This window comes from Copadichromis virginalis, linkage group LG14, assembly GCF_057382275.1.
Source record: "Copadichromis virginalis isolate Kocher_CV1m ecotype Utaka linkage group LG14, C_Virginalis_male_GT1.1, whole genome shotgun sequence".
In the NCBI taxonomy this organism is placed as follows: Eukaryota; Metazoa; Chordata; class Actinopteri; order Cichliformes; family Cichlidae; genus Copadichromis; species Copadichromis virginalis.
Genome location: NC_140631.1, coordinates 27,998,839 through 28,017,718, shown reverse-complemented (window position 1 = coordinate 28,017,718; position 18,880 = coordinate 27,998,839). Strand labels below are relative to the sequence as shown.

Genomic DNA, 18,880 nt, shown 5'->3' with positions numbered 1-18,880 from the left:
TTATGGCTGCCATACAGACGCTTTCAGTTTGAACCTTTGCAGAGCAAAACCTTCACTTTCATACAAAGCAGCATACGTTTCTCCAAAAACATGTATTATATAACATGTATGTGCCTGTGCCAGCTATCCCATGTGCTCTGATTATATTTGAACTGTGAGCCAAGTGGCTATGATGTCATATTTAAACTTGATTTGCCAGACTACAGGACAGTGTTCTTCATAGGACAGTTCCTAAGCCTTGCAAACATTTCCATTGCAGAATCATACCCTATGAGTTAACCACCATAGCTGTGCAGCATTCCTACCACCATTTTTAAAGGACACATAACATTTTTGTTTTTCAAAATCCACATTAAAAATTCAAAGTTTCAACATTTTTTATTGTTTTCATTTATTAAAAGTAGTTTCAAAAGTGTAAATGTCTCACATGCACTATATTATGTTTATAATTTTTCAAAGTGTTGATCAGCATGACCAGAAAATGGACAACAGTTGTACTTTTCTGTAACCTAAGTAAACAATGTAACACAAAACAATGGAATCATAACTGAAGTGCATCAAAAACTATATTCCCACGTGGGGGATGATCCTGGGTCTCCTGGTTAAAAGTCTTGTTTTATTTGGTCTAAGCACAAAGGACATGAGACATCAGAGCATAACCCCACAGTTCAGTTGCACTGAACTCTCGCATATGCTCATATAAAAGGGAATATGCCTCATTTGCAAGGCTGCATGGTTAAAAAGAAAACAAACAGAGAATGTACATGGATTTGATTAGACAAACTTACCCTTGAGTCCTAAGGCAATGGCATGCTAGTTTTCTGTTAAGAGTTATGCTTTCTGCGGGTTCTGGAATATCCTAAATGAAACGGCTATGACAAAATAATATAGATGTAATGGGGCTCCACGTTTACATGCATTATTAGTGCCAGTTCCACATGGGGGAGGGAGTGAGGCACCTTAGTCGACTCTCACCTCAAAGCAGGATTAAAACTAAGAGGTAACAAATGTGAGAAATGACTCTGGCACAGAGGAAATATATAAATAAAGAAGTCATCAATAAACATCTTACCACGTGTGAATAATGCATGTGGCCATTTCCCATAGCCTGAGGCAGAAGATATTATTACACCATCAGATCAACTAGCCAAAGTAATAAGTTGGAGTGCAGAAACCTGGGGATGTTACACTCCCACAAAACACCCCGATTTCTTCAAACCCCAAACAGACACATGCACCCCTACACACACACACACACACACACACACACACACACACACACACACATAGAGTTCATTAAAAAGAATAAAATATTGGCTGAATATTCTGTCTCATTCCAGGCCAACCCCAGCTGTTGACATGTGGTCAGCACAAAGCAGACTGTAATGCCGAGTGTCACCAGGGTTCACGTATCTCCTCGTTTAAAGAGAGCCATCTGATCTTGTGTTAATCTGTCTGGTAAAACGGTGCCATTCATTTGGCCCAACTCTACATTATTTCATGCATATGACAACTGACCAGGAAAAACACACTGATTTAGCTCAGAGTGACACCCCTGCTGTGGAAGTACTGACTACTAAGACCCTCTTACTAACATATCTGCAACACCTTTATAATATTGCAAAGGTAACACTGATTTGGCAACTTCTTTGAACAAAAATAAGACTCAACAAAAATAATATCATGTTATGTCTGTGAGAAGCTGCATGTAATGCTCAAAATTGAGAAATCTGTGACCCCATGAGCGACTCAGCCTAATTTGCCTCTGGGGACAACAGCCAATGTTTTTGTGGCTTTCTGTTATCCAAATATTTGAGTCAAGATTTCCATTTTTGTCCTCTGGTCATTGTTTCCACATCCAGATAAAGAACAAGAAGGTAATAAAAAGTTACAGCTCATGGTTTCTGGACGCTATATCCAATTTGCTTGCCACACGCAGCTTTTATCTGCATGCAACCACAGCCTGCTCACACATGAAAAACTCAAGGTAGGCTACAAAAACCTGAAAATATTCATGTAGCAAAAAGATTAATTTGTTAAGTAGCTATTGGTAGTAGTAGAGACTTATCCACTATTAGCTAGAATTGAATGAAAAGATCACCAAATTTTTTGTAAGTCATTCTGAGCTGCACACCAATATCAACTAGCAGTTGTGGCATTTCACATAAAAATGCAAATGTCACACTGCAGATGGCACCACTGAAAAAGTCAGCAGGGTTCATCCTCTGGGCACCATGAATGTCCACGTAAAATGTCATGAGACTTAAATCAGGAGTTGGTCAGGATGTCTGAGCCAAAATGGCAAGCCAGCCAATAAAACAGAAAGACAGGCCAAACAGAAAAACAACACTGCCATTTGTAGCATAGATATAATTAATTATACATTAGTTGCTCAGAATGATGTCAGTGTTATTTTTTATATAGTTGCATACCATAATATTAATTTGGACTGTTGAGCATAACACACATGAAACTGAGCTGTTAACTAAAGCAACATGCAGCCCTGCATCTGAGAGTAAAGAACAGACAAAAAGAGGAAGAATGAGGAAGATTTTTGTGAACGCAGGCCAGAGATCTGAGTCATTTATTCACTTTGAATGACTTCCAGAAAAGGGGAAAAAAAATAAAACCAAAGGTGAAGAAAAGAAAGCTAGAAAGCAGGTTCCTTCATGTTTGATTTCCTACGGATGATCTACCAAACACAGTTCACTGAGAAACAGAAGCTTGCTGGAAACTAAGAGAAAATAATATGCTTGAAAACATAACTCCCCAAGAGAGTCACAGGATAAACTCTGATCTATTAAAGTGCCTTCGGAGTTGCTGTCTAGCATTTGAAAAGTCTTGTGTGTTCATGCAGTATAAGTTGATGGTTCAGCCACTCTCTAAGTGTTACAAATTCAGCCAAGAGTTCAGAATCTGTTTTTTATGCTCTTTCTCTCTGGATTTTGGGAATACAGCAGGTTAGAAACAGGGATTTTTATCTTCTGGCTCCAATTTAATTGTTCAGTAAGTTTACACTGCAGGTATTAAGGAAGAAGTTGGTGGCGTAAGAGGCGAGGACTGGGAAAAAAGAGAAGGGGAAATTCAGTAATGTGAGAGGTTAAAGGGCGCTGACTGCAGCAGCAGCAAAAAGCAGATGCTGGACACTTCATATTACACCGCATCACCGGCTGACCAGGATATCATCTATAAACGACCTGAGCTGCCCTTTATACTGATAGGCACATCAGGGAGAGCCTGTATGGGGTGGGGAGGCTGCGAGAGACAAATAGAGTAAAGGAGACCAAAGGTGGTGACAGGAAAAGGCTAGAAGCTGGAAAGGGATTGATAAGAGGCAAACAGGAGCAATTAGTACAAGTCTGTAAGAGACAGAGGTCGGTGTCTGGTAGTAAGACAGGAAAATCAAGGTGTGAACTGGCAGGTACGCAAGAGGAGGAATCAAAAGGGAAAGCTGGGAGGGCAAAAAGCAGAGTTTTAAAAAGCACGCCTGGCATTCTGCTGTGATATCATTTCAACATTTCTCATCTCTCTTCATTTCTCGTACCCTAATCTCCACCTGTTCTCCTTTTCTGTTTCTTTACACATGCATGCTTCAGTGTTTCACTTATTTTTCTCTCCCCAAGTCTTTATTCTTCAAACAAATCTGCTCGCCTTCTGCTAAGTTGCACTCGCAGTATCATGTGACATAAACAACTCTGTGAACGTGGCTAGTCTTTTAATAGTAGCTGTCCTCGTTTTATTCGCCCACTGTCTCAGCCCCCTCTATCTCTCCTTCTCGCTGTCTCTATACTCATTCCTTGTTCACACAACACCTTATGCTGCAGTACCACCAGTAATGTGCTGCAAGGTCACCATCGCCACGGCAACTAGATAAACCATGCTTAAAGCAAGGACAAAGTGGTTAATGGTGTCAGGTCCAGCCTCATATCATAGCAATATAAGGGAAAGACACAGAGTTTTCAAATGACACTGTGACATCGGGAACGGCCACTGGGCTGTCCATTAATGAGGCTGCAGTGGTTAGGAGCAGGGGTAGCGCAACGGCAGGAGACAACGCCTGTATATATGCATATAGCTTTGCCGCAGGAGTGTCAAGCATAAGGTCCGGGAGCCAGAATCGGCCCGGCAAAGACTCCAATAAGGACCATTGGATGTGAAGGACATCGATTTTGGACTGGTAACTGCAACTTTTTGATATAAAAGTTTTAGACAAAGTTATTAACTTACAGATTTCTGTCATTTTACTTCTTATGATACATGTTGACAGAGTTCTTTAATTTAATACAACAGCATTTCAGCATCCATACATTCTCTTCCGCTTATCCTTTTTAGGGAGCCAATCCCAGCTACCATATGGCAAGAGGCAGTGTACACCCTGGACAAGTTGCCAGTTTGTCATAAGTCTAACAACCACTCGCACTCAGATTCCCACCTCACATTCACACCTAATTTGGAATGACCACTAACTGCATGTCTGTGGACTGTGGGAGGAGGCCATAGTTTCCGGAAAGAACCCAAACAAACAAAGGGAGAACATGCAAACTCCACACAGAAAGGCCAGGTGGTGGAACCGAACTCAGGACCTTCTTGCAGTGAGGCAACACTGGTCTGGTCTTTAAACCACACATCTATTCAAGCAGTTTCAAAAGTTGGTTTGGTTATTTCCTCCCCCAGAATGGCGCATACTATTTAAATACATTTTAATAATGGAAATAACAGATACACTGTGCTGCAAAATTGAAATTTAATGTGCTATGACTTAACACACTTGATTAATGGTGTCGTTTCTGACCTGTTTTGAAATATTGCATGAGGGATTTTGTTTTCTGAATACAAGTTATATTGAAGGTTTACATGCAGTCCTAATTAGAGAGGAAACTAATTTCCTCTATATGAAAACATCAAATGTCACAGTGACAACAAAAAATGGATTGTTGCCTTCAGATGATCTGCAGTTCTGCAGTGAGAATGCTGACAGGGAATGGAAAGAGAGAGTATATTTTTCCCATATTAGCTTCTCTTCATCGCCTCTATATAAGGTCTTGAATAATCAGGTCAAATCTTATTTTAAAGACCTGATAGTACCTCGCTCTCAGACTGCTGGCTTACTTGTGGTTCGTAGGATATTTAAAAGTTAAATGGGAGGCAGAGCCTTTAGCTTTCAGGCCTCTTAAGTTTGGATTTGGGAGACAAACACCCTCTCTACTTTTAAGATTACACTTAAAAACTTTCCTTTTTGATATAGCTTAGAGTTAGGGCTGGATAAGGTAACTCTATAAGCCAAGTCTGCTGGGGACTTCCTATGATCACTGAACTTTTTTTTTCACTTTTATTATTTGCTATTAGATTAACTATTACATTAGTTATTATTGATTGATTGATTGATTGAATCTTTATTTTGAACATGTTGAAAAAGTACAACAAAATAGAATTAAGAGACAAATGAACAAAGCAAAACAAAAGGAAAATGAGCAACCACAGCTCCAAATAACTTTCATGTTCAAAAAGGAGCAGGAAGAAGCATAAGCTTATTTAATCCCACCCCTTTTCCACTATCTAGTATCAATAGACTACAGAAATACCTCCTTGCAATTACATTATATGACATGTGTATTTTTTTTTAATATATATACATATATGTTTCTATCTATCCATACATACGTATATACACATACGCACATATACACATTTTCAATAACCCCATTAACACCTCAAGGATACACAACCTACAAATATATACATATACCCATACCAACATACCCGTGCACCCGCACACACATGAAAATATTAGACAAGAACACCCTATCAAATCTCTACCTTTTCCCTGTACCCTGTAAAAACCATATCCTTAAACCGCTTTTTAAACTGCGCCATGCTTGGACATTGCTTCATATCTTTACTTAGTCTGTTCCACAGCTTCACTCCACACACAGAGATGCAAAAACTTTTTAATGTTGTACGGATACGAGGATGTTTTAAATTTAATTCCCCCCTCAAATTGTATCCCCGTTCCCTTTTAGAAAACATTTTTAGAATATTGTCAGGAAGCAGGTTATTTATTGCTTTATATATAATTTGTGCTGTGAGAAAATGAACCAGATCTGTGAATTTTAGAATTTTTGATTTTTAAGAATAGTGGATTTGTATGATCTCTGTAACCAGTTTTATGGATTATCCTTATGGCCCTTTTTTGTAATATAAAGATTGATGATAGCGAACATTTGTAAGTATTGCCCCAAACCTCTGCACAGTAATTCAAATACGGTGCAATCAGGGAACAATAGAGAATGTGGAGTGATTTGTGGTCCAGAATGTGTTTTACTTTACTCAAGATTGAGACACTTCTTGAAATTTTGTTATGTATATGATTTATATGAGACTTCCAGTTTAATTTATCATCTATAATCACGCCAAGAAACTTATGCTCAAGTACTCTTTCAATTTCCACACCATCTAAATGAATCTGCACTTCTGCATTTCTAAGGGAATTCCCAAATAAGATTATTTTAGTTTTACTTAGATTTAGCGATAGTTTGTTCCTGTTAAACCATTTTTTTAATTTTGCACATTTCTGAAGTAATTGTATCCAGCAGCTCCTTTAGATTCCCCCCAGAACAAAAAATATTTGTGTCATCTGCAAATAATACTAATTTTAATATATCAGATGCCTTACAAATATCATTTATATAAATAATAAATAATTTTGGACCCAGTACAGAGCCTTGTGGAACACCACAAGCAATGTCCAAGCATGATGAGGAACGGACACCCAGCTTCACAAATTGTTTCCTGTCACTTAAATAATTTTTCACCCATTGCAGTACAACCCCCCTAATCCCATACCGTTCCAGTTTATTAATTAATATGTCATGATTGATTGTGTCGAATGCTTTCTTGAGATCCAGAAATACTCCAGCTGCATACTGTTTCTGATCTATAGCATTCGTAATCTCCTCAATTGATTCGATTAATGCCAGAGATGTTGATCTTTTTGATCTGAATCCATATTGACTGTCAGAGAGTAATTTATATTTATCTAAGAATTTGTCTAATCGTTTATTAAACAGGTTTTCTAGGATTTTGGAGAATTGTGGTAGTAAAGAAACAGGCCTGTAATTTGTGAAGTGGCGTCTATCCCCAGTTTTATGCAGCGGCACAACTTTAGCTATTTTCCTTTTGTATGCCACTTTTCCCGTCTGAAATGATAAGTTCCAAATATATGTTAGAGGTCCTACAATTCCTTCAATGACCTTCTTGACGATTTTCATGTCAATATCATTACAATCAGTAGATGTTTTATATTTACACATGTGTACAATGTCAATTATTTCTTTTTCCTCCACTGATGTGAGGAACATTGAGTTAGGGTTCCTATCAATCAGGTTTTCACTACAGTCTACTGATGGCAGTGACTCAGGAATTTGTTCTGCCAGTTTTGGTCCAATATTTACAAAATAATGATTAAAGCTGTTGACCTTATCAGCAGTGTTTTCCATAATATTGCCATTATCGATAAAGTATTGAGGATAACTTTGTTGTCCAGAATTATTTTTAATGATACAGTTTAAAACATCCCATATTCCCTTCATATTATGTTTATTGTTGTTCAATATTTTACTATAATACTCCTTTCTACATACACGTATAATATTGGTCAACTTATTTTTGTATTTTTTATATTTATTTTCAGCATCTTTTGTTCTTTGTTTTAGGAATTCCCTATAGAGTGTATTTTTCTTTTTACATGCGTTTTGTAAACCCTTGGTGATCCATGGTCTATCTGAATATTTGTGCTTTCTGTTGTATTTTATTGTTGGACAGTTTTTATCGTACAACTCCATGAATATTCTTAAAAATATGCCATATGCAATATCAATATCAGTTTCTTTGTACACATTGTCCCAGTCCTGATTTAATAGATCGTTCTTAAATGCATAGTTTCTTCTGTCCTTACGTCTGTATCTCAGTTGTTCTTCATGCTGATTTTTCTTATAATTAGTGTCATAAACTGCAAAAACTGGTAGGTGATCACTGATGTCAGTAATTAATATTCCGCTCACAATGTTGTTTTCCATATTGTTAGTGAAAACATTGTCAAGTAAGGTGGCACAATGTGGTGTAATTCTGCTAGGCCTGGTTATTTTAGGATGTAAACTCAAACTGTACATAGTGTTTAGGAATTCATCGGTCATTTTATGCTTTTTCGGATTCAACAGGTCAATATTAAAATCACCACAGATAAACATAACTTTTTGATTTGTTTTAGAGAATATTTCCTCTATGAAGTCATTAAATACTATATTAATGTCTGGTTCTCTTCCACACTGTGTCTTCTGTCCTCTGTCCCTCCCCTCGCTGCCCCTCCCTGCGCCTGGTTCTTGAAGTTTCTTAAACCTCAAAGGAAGTTTTTTCTTCCCAACTTTTGCCAAGTGCTTGCTTTGGATCGTTTAATGGTTGGGGTTTTCTCTGTATTATTTTAGGGTCTTTACCTTACAATATGAAGTGTCTTGAGGCTACTGTTGTTTTGATTTGGTGCTATATAAATAAAACTGAAAACTGTGCATTAGTTTGATTTTAGGCAATTTTCTCTTGAATCTACAGTACCTCAGGAAAAATAAAGCCTTTGCTTGGTTTCCTCCCTCTCAAGCTGCTAGAGGAACAGTGATGGGCATCTTAGTCATGGCACAAGTTAACTCAAATACCTTGCCGGGGTTTAACTGAAATTATAGGGCTCACACATGAACCCTGTCAAACAAACGCAAGCTGGAGATTTGATCCGACAGTCTTCAGCTGAGTGTTAGTCATTGTGGAATGATACTCCATTATGATGACGGTTAGACAGATTGTACCATCAGGGTAATCTTATACCTCATTCTAATGCTGAGTTTGCGACACTCATACACACACACATATTAGCACTGCGACAGCAGGCCTGCATCAGCTAGAGGAAACACAATTGTAGTGATAAACGTAAGGTCGCCAAGTGCATTTATAATCAGGATACTACCATATGAGTGATACGTATGCATATGCACATCAACGATCTCTCGTGCACTCTCTCTAATTCACACACACACATTAACCACACAGTCTGTGACTCCCTCCTTTAGCTGTAAGACAAACAGAGGGGAGGGGAGATGACAAGGGGCAGTCAAGTGGCACGTGTGCAAGCTGTCGTCTGCACTGTGGTATCAGCACAAGTGTTTAAAGAGCCTGACATGCACATAGACAGAAGGGGTGAGGCACTTGTAGCACACTCATATGACTTGGGATGTGTGAGATCATATAGATTTCATGGTTAAGATATGTGGTTTGATATGCTACACAGGGAGAGGGGATTACATGCAGTCCCCATGTACACATACATTGTGTGGATGTACACATTGTCTTCCTCCTTTACTGCAGTACGGCTACTTTGCTGTGGTGATGCCAGCCTGGTGTAATGCAGCGGCAGCAAGGGTGTCACTGAGTTCATGGACATAAACCAACCCACTGCCAGACCAGTCTGCTCCTCTCAGGAATAGCAATGGAGGTGGTGCGTGTGTGAGTATATGTGTGCAAAAAAGTGTGGGTGGGAGGGTAGATTTTGAAAGATTGGAAAACGCTGAGAATGAGAGGAAGAGTCACAGACCGAAAGACTGATAGAGACAGTGAGTGATAGAAGAAGATGTCCAGGGGATATAGATTTAATGGCTGGAAAGGTGGAAGACAGATGCTCATGAAAAAGGAAAAAACACCTAAATTGTAAATTCACTTGGCATCTCAGCATGTGTCATTTCAAGCACAGGGCTATTTTCAGCAAATGCACAAACACAATTGATGTCACTGACATGACTGTTCAGTTTAACAATGTCTGTTTCGCTTTGAGACATGTCAGCCTCGAAAGACAATACAGGCAGACAAGTGAATGCAAAAGTTATAATAAAGAAAAGCAGCACAGTTAAAGTGACAGACAGATGGAAAGACAGGGAAGGGAAAGGTGGCATGGCCTGAGAAACAGAACAGATATTTTGCAAATAATGAGAGGAGTGAGGAAAATAAGCAAAAGGTAGAAAAGGTAGAGCAAAATGAGAATTATTTATGAGCTACTTGGCTGTGGAATTCCTTTACAGAAAAAAAAAAAAAAAAAAAGATTAGTAACTGTGAGATGATCCCCGATTAGGAATGGAGGTCTGAAAAAGCTTAATAACATAACGTAAAGTTCAGTAGATGAAGATTATTAATGCTAATGATTTGACCTTCTGGGACTTTTTTCCACATCCAAGAGTCTGGCATTTTTGATCAAATGAGGAAATACCAAAGAAGTGCCCCTCTCAGAAGAAAATATCACCACCACACCCACATGCGAAATGCAGGATCCATGGCTTGTCATCAGATCTATATAAAGATCTAGTAAAGCGCTATATAAATACAGGCCATTTACCATTTACCAGATCAGCAAATCGGCCAAACATGGGGATAATCTGTACTCTTCAGCTGTCTCTGACCAGTGATTCTGTTTGACACCTTAATCTGTAGAAACCACAGAGGGCTGCTCTATGGAGCCAACTGTATTTACTATAGATTACATCTTCCACTAGTGTGCATTAGTCCGGTGACAGCTTTGCAGACTGCAGGGAAAACAGCAATCATACACCATTGACTGACTCACTGTGACTTTGCCACTCGCCAAATGGCCTCGTAGGACTTCCCCAACCATTTGTCTGAGTGGCTGTCTATCTGCCACTTACACGCTCTGTGTCGAATTTCTGAGGCTTGGAATTCAAAGTCGTGTCCGCTCACGTTCTTTTGCTTTCACCTTGATCAAAGCATCCACACTATTTTCTTATTTTCTGGTAACTGAATAATGCAAATCAGAGTAAGGGTGAGTTCATGTTGTTATGCACATACACTTTAGCTTTTTCAAACAAACACACTGCTCATCTGCATTCAACAGACTGCCCCGTGGCTGCTGAAGACAGCAGGGAGATGACATCACTTCGAAAGGACAGAAGAGGTGGTGGATGAAACTAGAAGGTGGGGGAGGATGAGAAATGAGGACAGACCTTTTCTACATTTTTTTTTTTTAAATTGCAAAGAAATTCACAAACGCAGGTAATCAAGCATTCTCTCACTCTCCCTATTAGAGCATCTTCTTGTCTTACACACTCCTAGTTGATCAGTCAGAGTTATGCGTGCTGTGAAATTCAGTATGTATCTGAGTGCCTCCACACGCCGCTGTTCTATACCCTAATGACCTTGTAGATCTGCAGAGAAGTTCTTTCAACCGACTCAGACACTGAAAGAGAAGCAAAGCGAGAGCCACAAAAAAAGCAGGCAGACAGAATAAAACTGAAAGCTGCAGGGAGAGACAGAGACAGAGATGTGCAATATGAGAAAGTAGAACTGTGAAAGAGAGTGGCAGGTGTGGAGATAATGATTGATAACAAGCAGCAAGGAGTGTGAGTTTGGTAAATAACAAAAATGTGCATGTGAGCTCAAATATGGTACTCGTTTTACTTCTACCACTATACATAGCGGTAGGTGTGCCGCCCACAAACAATCAACATTCAGGCATCATTGCATTTTTTCTTCTTCTAAATTTTAAACCTGTATTTTCAATTTTGTGAGTCACTATCAATTGCCATGACACCGGAGCAAGATACCATTAAGGGAAAATCACCTCGCAGCATCAAAATAAGTCTTTTACCGGTAAACCACCGCAATGCTTTTATTGTGTTTTTATTGCTCTGGAAAGTGAAGGTATAGTTCTAAATGTGAGCAGCTATAAGCTGTGCCTTTGATAAATTAATATTTTACCTTCTTTTTGATAAGTGGGTTGGTGTTTAAAAAAAAAAATCAGAAAGTTCAAAAGATTTCACAGAGAATTTTAGGTGCGAGGCACTCATGAAGCTTAAAATGAAACCCTCCATTCTGTCATCGAAGAGACATCATGCACCACAACCCCTTTTTGTGCAGTGTGGAAAATGTATGTAGATGAGTGGCAAATGAGATGTGCATGAAGATAAACTGGGAATCACATTTTTTAACAGAAATTATGCACATGTAATAATCATAATTTCATCACATGATTGCTCCTCGTTTCCTAACCAATCCTGGTGCAAAGATAACAGCATTTAATGTACTTTTCTTAATGGATATTGTGAATATTTTACATTACACACAATATTCAACAGATTTTTTTTTTTCTTTTTTGCACGTGCGTTTGTGTGTCAGTCTGAGTAACGTTCAGGTAATTTCCTGAGGGCAGCTGCACTGTAAACACCAGTAGCCTTGCTTTTGTACAGAAGTGCAGGACTGTTCTCGAGTCAGAGATTGAGTTGGTGTGCGTGTGCGCGTGTATTTATGTTTCTCATTCAGGTATCCATCAGGGTGAGAGCATATTTAGCATTAGTGTTACCAGCAGTTTTCACACAACAGGGACTTTATTGCAGTCCAAAAATAAGACAGACACAGTGTAAACGAAAAGGGAATGTGTGTCAGTGTGAGTGTGTGTGTCTTTGTGTGTGAGTGTGTGCTAACTACTCTGCGAAACATTAAACACCAACCTTACCCATTCTTTTTTGTCTGCTCAGCTCTTTTCCACATTTATGCTCTCGCAAATCAAAACTACCACACATTAGCAGTGAGGCGCAGTGTCAATCTGCACATGTACACACATAATTAGAAACACTCATAAAACTCACTCAAACACCCATCAACACATCAACACACTCAACGTCCAGATGGCGAATAAAAATTTTCAAAAGCGAGTCACGGCAGAACAAAGGAGAAAAAGTAAGAATGGACAACTCGGTCTTGTTAACGCAGAGTAGCACGCAACCCACACAAACACACACACTCACACAGACACACACACACATATAAACTGAGTAAACAGCAAGACTTACTGTATCTCTGCATGGACTCATCTGACTGCTGCTGAGGGGAGAATGGAAAGCGAAAACCTCATGCTTGCTTCGCGGCACTCCTCTCTTTCACTCCCTCTGCCACCGCCCCCTCCTCCTTCCTTTTTCCTTCGCTTTCTCTCTCCCTTGCCTCTTTTCCTTCCTCCTCCTCCTCCTCCTTTTCTTCTTTCCCTCTCTCCCTCCTTCCTTCTTGGCAGAGCCTTACAGTATTCAGATACACCAGTCTCCATATAAGGCAGCACAGCTAAACATGTCACACATAATTTATCCACAGCAGGCTGCAAGTTCACCTTTCACAGCCCGTGCTTGGATCGTATGCAATGGAGGGAGGGAAGGAGAGAGGGAGGGCAACGCAGGGGAACAGACAAACTTCTGCTGTCAACAGCCACGTTCCTACGATTTGGCAGCGCGAGGGAGAGTGCACGCATCCGTGTGCACGTGTGTATGTTAACAAATGCTGACAATCAGACCGTGAAAGTGCTACCGGAGACCGAAATGCAATTCACCTGCACTGTTCCGACACCTCCCTCTCTGTCTCTCCACCATCTGTATCTGCAGTCAGTTAATCTTATACAGATGATGTTTGCGAGACCTGTCCACCTGCACGCCCCCTCCTCCACCACCACCCTGCTCTCAGGAAAAGAGAGAGAACTGCAAAGGAGGAATACACAGAGACTTGAAAAAAAAGACAGGAAGAGTTATAGTCTGAAAGAGGGAGAGGCAGCAAGTGAGAAGGGTGAGATAAAAATAATATGTCAACAAATAAGATGCTATCCGGAATGCTGTCTGGTTGCAGCAGGGAGAATCAGCGCAATTCCCTCTGATGATGTGTCAGGTTTTGCAATCGATGGCTTCAAAAATACATAGTTCCTGACCTCTCTTCTGCCTCTCTCGGTTGAGTTTTTCTCTTTTTTTTCTTTTTTGAACCTCATAGTCTTTCTAACGGTCTTGAAGAAAAACAAAAGCACCATAAAGATAGCTGCTGTGAAAGGCAAGAAGAGGAAAAAGCAAGGAATAAGAGAATGGGAATAATAATAGCTGCACTTGAGAAGCCGTGTTGGCTGTTAGCTTTTTCCTCCCTCCTCCACAGCTTCAGTCCACTCACAGGACAGCAAGAGTCACAGCTCTGTTGCCATGGCTTCTAACTCCATCAAACACTACGTCAGGTGCATGTGTGTATGTGTGTGAGCATGTGTGAATATCTGGCTTTGTTATTGCAGAGGTGCGTGTGTGTGCGTTCATGCATGTGTGTGTGCGTGTGAGGTGGGTGTTACCGAGTGACTCAGAGCCACATCACTGACTTATAGCAGCAGTATTTCATCCTGTATATTATTTATTTGTGCATGTGTGTTGGTGTGTGCGTGTAAGACAGTAAGTGAAAGGTGTTGACTGAACAGCAAGCTAAAGCCCGCCTTCAAAGGCACCTATGATGGATCTCTGCACTGCTCTAAGTGTTTAGCTCCAGCTTCTATAAATATTTATCGGTTCGTTCATAGAGTCAAAGCAACACAATACAGACACCAGCAATATGGAATTCAGATTTTAGAGATGGCAAGTCATTGTTCTGTGCCCAAAAAAGGTCCTGTAGTTGGCTTAGAGGACTATGCTCAACTGTGTCTCCAAATGTGTACATGTTGCACTGTGATCTTTTATAAATCAGGTGAACTCTAAAACCCATTTTTGCACTGGAAAAAGCATCATCTGTAGTCGGACTATGCATGCTGGAATAGTGTACTTATGATAACAGTGAGGAAGTTCAGTTTGGAATGATGCGCACTTCTTGCCCTTAATTATGAAGCAGCATGGGAAGGACAACCAACCCTGATCAGCAATTACATCACTGCTAGTCAGCTAATATTAACAGCCGCTGATGTTGTGGCTGCGTTTGGTGTTAATGTGCATAAAACAGTCATTTTCATCACAGAAGAATTTAGTACTTGATGTGTTTCAGAGGCTCGGCGAGTTGTAAATGTCCAATAAATGCAACAGTTAATGTGACACATTCAAATGCAGCGGTGTTACTTCAAATAAGTGCACAACTTGCCATATTTGATTTGAAACTATCCTGTCAAAATTACGCAAGTGTACATAGTGTAACTACTCATCTACCTCATTCAGAACACTCATCAACACTTCTGCAGGCAACATGGCAAATATTACAATGTTAAAATGATCCTTTCAAATGGAAGAAGAGTATTGTAGTTAGAATTGCTGCTTCACAGCAAGAAGGTTCATGAGTTCAAATCCAGGCTGGGGCCTTTCTGTGTTCTCCCCATGTCTGCGTGAGATCTCCTCCCACAGTTTAAACACATCTATGGGGTTAGGTTAAGTGCATGTGTGCACTTGTGTGTTAATGTGTTTCTGAAGTAACCGTGGGTATGGATGTTTGTTTGTCTCTATATATTAGCCCTGCATGAGATTAGCGACCTGTCTACGGTGTACCTAGATGGATGGATGGATGGATGGACGGATGAATGAATGGATGGTTAATATTCATCTCGGTAAATTAGAGACACATAAAATAACTTAATATGTATACTTTGTCTACTCCCACATGCTCAAAAAATATTTGTCTCCTTAACAGCAAAATATTCTGTGTTCATTAGTCTTCAACTAGGATCTCACTGCCCCTTGCTGTTGGCTGGGTAGTGTAGCAATAGCTCTTGAAACAGCTTCCCAGTGCAGTGTGTTCAGTGTCAACCCAAGCAGTAACACAAGCTTCAGTGGAAGGCAGAGCTAAGTCTGTAACTGCAGGTTGAGGTGATAATGTTTTGTGGATATGTCATTAGGGGTGACATGTTTTACACTATTTTTGCAGCTTGTCTCTTTGCTAACAGAAAACTATTGATTAGTCTTATAAAAAGCTACTCAAACTTCAAATGTAAAACTGCATTTCTTACTTCAGAAAATCAACGGCTGTGCGAGTGTTACAGTGCAGCTATTTTATTTGTTCTTTAAAATGCAAGATGTCTGACTGAACCCTATTTGTAAGGAGCTGATGTACTCTGATTACCAGCTCCAAGGTATGAATCTCAACTGCATATGTTCCATCTGAGACAAAGTGTAAGTAGTATGAAATGGAAATAATCAAGTAAAACGCCGTTCTTTTAGAATTGTTTGAGTAAAAGGACTTTGCACAAGCAGCCTTCTAGTCAAAAGGGATAAATACAGTGATGAAAAAACAAGGCAGAGTGAAAGGTCTTGGACTTGCAGATAATTGCTGCAATTGCAGATAATTTATTGCACACTAAGGTTCCTGCTCACCACTCTGCTGATGTCTGTGTATGGAAGAGAGAACGACAAAAGACTTTTGAGTCACTGCTTTCGAACATAAGCCGTTACACGTTCAATCCTCTCTCATGCTGATCATATCAAAATGAGGTCATGGACTCGTGAACATGTGGAACTTGTGTTCCAGGTCAATAAAGGCAGGAATGAGGGAAAATCTTAAGCAGAACACCAGAGACAGCATCAATTGTAGTTGAACGAGCAGATCTGGACCCATATATCACTTTTGAGCCATGCTGCTGAGCAAAGCCAGGGTTGGGCCCAGACCAAAAGCCTTAAACCTTAAAGATTTTGCAGAAGCGAAAATCATACAGGGACAACCTGACATAGCAAGTCTGTTGTTAACCATTCCAGGTCCAATCGCAAATACTTAACCTTCCAGAAGTTCATCCTCAATCCGAACAGCTCTGTGTACAGGTACCAACATATTTCGGGGCCCTGCTAGTGTGACTGTACTGAAAATGAGGGAATCTTTCAACACAGAGCTTTATAACAGACCAGTAGTAGAATATTTGAATATCATTTGTTTTAAAACCTCTTAAACTCACCACTGAAATAGTTCTGGTATAACCACTGTCATTCAGAGAAATTTTGGATTTACTCTCACGATCTGAAACCACTATTCTTCAAGCCCCCCGCAAACTTTTAACGAAGCAGCTACGCAGATACATACATGAACAAACCTGGAAATAATCAAGTACATCTTTAAGCACCAACACAGCTACAGAGAAGATTAAGAGGTAAAGAGGATACAGTCAGCAACAGATAACATGGAGGGAGACAATTAATGAAAGCAACCATTATGAAAAAGAGAATCAACTCCATTTTGAATGTGACAGGTGGATTTTTTGCAGTGGCACAGCAAAGAGACTGGTTTTTGGCCAGTGCTAAATGGAGACAAGCTGAATATTCACAAGACATTTTTGTGCGATCTGCATTGTAGTTTCTTTTTTTCTGTTCTTTTTCCTTTTTTTAAATTTTATTTGCAAAATCTCTTTGCATAGCCTGTTAATGTTGAGCAAAAACAGATCCCATACCTACATAATTGTTTCCAAAAGGTGCAAGATACACAAATATAGTTCCTCGTGTCATAGCTCCTTTGAGGGCTCTTTTGTGATAAAGAGCACTATAAATAAAACTACGTTCAGCCATATTTCATTTAAACACAGAATTTGTATTTCTTCAGAAAACACATTCAAAGGTCTTTCTGAAATTATGATTTAATCCAAAATAACCAGTTTTACTGACTGATTTGGGGGTTTTTTGTCTTTCTACTTAACATTGTTGAAACATGATTTTACACTTGAGTCCCAGAGGGGAGACTTCCCAGTTGAGTCTGGAGGTAATAAAGTTTAAGAGTGTGTGCGCTAAGCTGATGCAATTGCGCTTTTCAGGTTGCCTCAGTCTCTGGCGCAAGAGATACGGTCACAAGCCTCTGTGACAGTTAAACCGCAAAATGAATACAAAAGCTACCCTTTTACCTGTCAGCTTACACCAGTGTCATTTAGGGCATGTATAGTAGACTACCTTAAAAACGTATACGTTTTACAACGTTGTATAATTGTTGTCTTTTTTATAGATAAATATATTTTTTGTCCAATAAAAAGATATGTTTTAGTATAAAATGAACATGTTACGCTGTTTCTGATGAATTTAACTGTCCAGAATGACAGTGCTTTACAATTTGTAATTTCCTGAAAGTTTCATCATGTTAACCAGCACTATCTGAACAGAAGCGCGCACAAAAATCGCATCCAGTGTATTGAAACTGGCTACAGTTAAACAAACCTGCTAGATCAAAGGAAAAAAGCATGCAAATACCAAGCCAAGTAACAACCAAAAACTGACATGAATATATCACAGGCATATCAACTATTTTGATTCCGCTCTATTTAATATACTCTTCCTCTTGAATAATCCAAGTTTCAGGTTTTTTTGAGACAGAATTTAGCAGCAGTCACAAGCAACAGGCAAAGAAGTTGTCGGGATCATAACATGTCAAATATTAATCACACCCTGGCATCTGTATAGAGCCACTCTTCTCTTCTCACTTGGCAGGGGCGAACAGAGAAACAGACGATCTCGAAAAACTCGGCGCTATCTGTGCGGTCAGAGCAAAGCTGTCTTACCTGCCTGGACGTCCGTGTATTTTCTTGCTTCGGTCTGGGTGTATGAGTGCGTGTGCGCTCACAGACAACCCCTCGAACAGGAACTGATGAATCTGCACGACTTCAGCCCTGCAGCGTGCGGTGCATTATGGGGTTTCAGTCAGGCTCTCTCTCTGCTCTCGCTCGCTCTCTCTCTTCCTCTCTGGCACAGTGTTAGAGGGGGATGTCCTCGCCTCCTGCCTGAAGAGAGGAGGGTGAACTCACACACGCTGTGTCCATACACACACACGCAAACACACACACACACAATGCAGAAGAAGCCTCGTGATGACGATTGCCGCGGCTTTGGTTGCCATGGCAACAGCTCCCCACCCCCTTTGCTGTTGTAGTTCGGACTGAATATTCTGATAAAATACTGATAAAGAGTCAAACAAGAAAATACTTCACATGCTGAAATCTCCCTACATGCCTCGATTTCACATCTGCTTGGAGCCAGCTGACGCTGAAATGAGGAAAGACTCTTGTGGTCATGTGACCACTAACTGTTGCTTCTGCCTTCTTACGTTAAGAAAGAGT

At 39.9% G+C, this 18,880-nt stretch overlaps 1 protein-coding gene across 7 annotated transcripts in view; it reads right to left on the bottom strand.

Moving 5' to 3' along the window:
- Positions 1-18,553, bottom strand: part of LOC146694149 (muscleblind-like protein 1) — a 68,183-nt gene extending 49,630 nt beyond the window's left edge. For 2 of the 7 annotated variants that reach the window (XM_085430287.1, XM_085430289.1), the window contains exon 1: positions 12,891-13,067. The gene's annotated coding sequence lies outside the window, so the exon portion shown is untranslated. Of the gene's footprint in view, positions 1-12,890; positions 13,068-18,325 lie in introns of those variants that run through there. The other 5 variants (XM_085430290.1, XM_085430292.1, XM_085430288.1 and 2 more) reach the window with 4 other exon arrangements.
- Between the last annotated feature and the right edge of the window lie 327 nt (positions 18,554-18,880).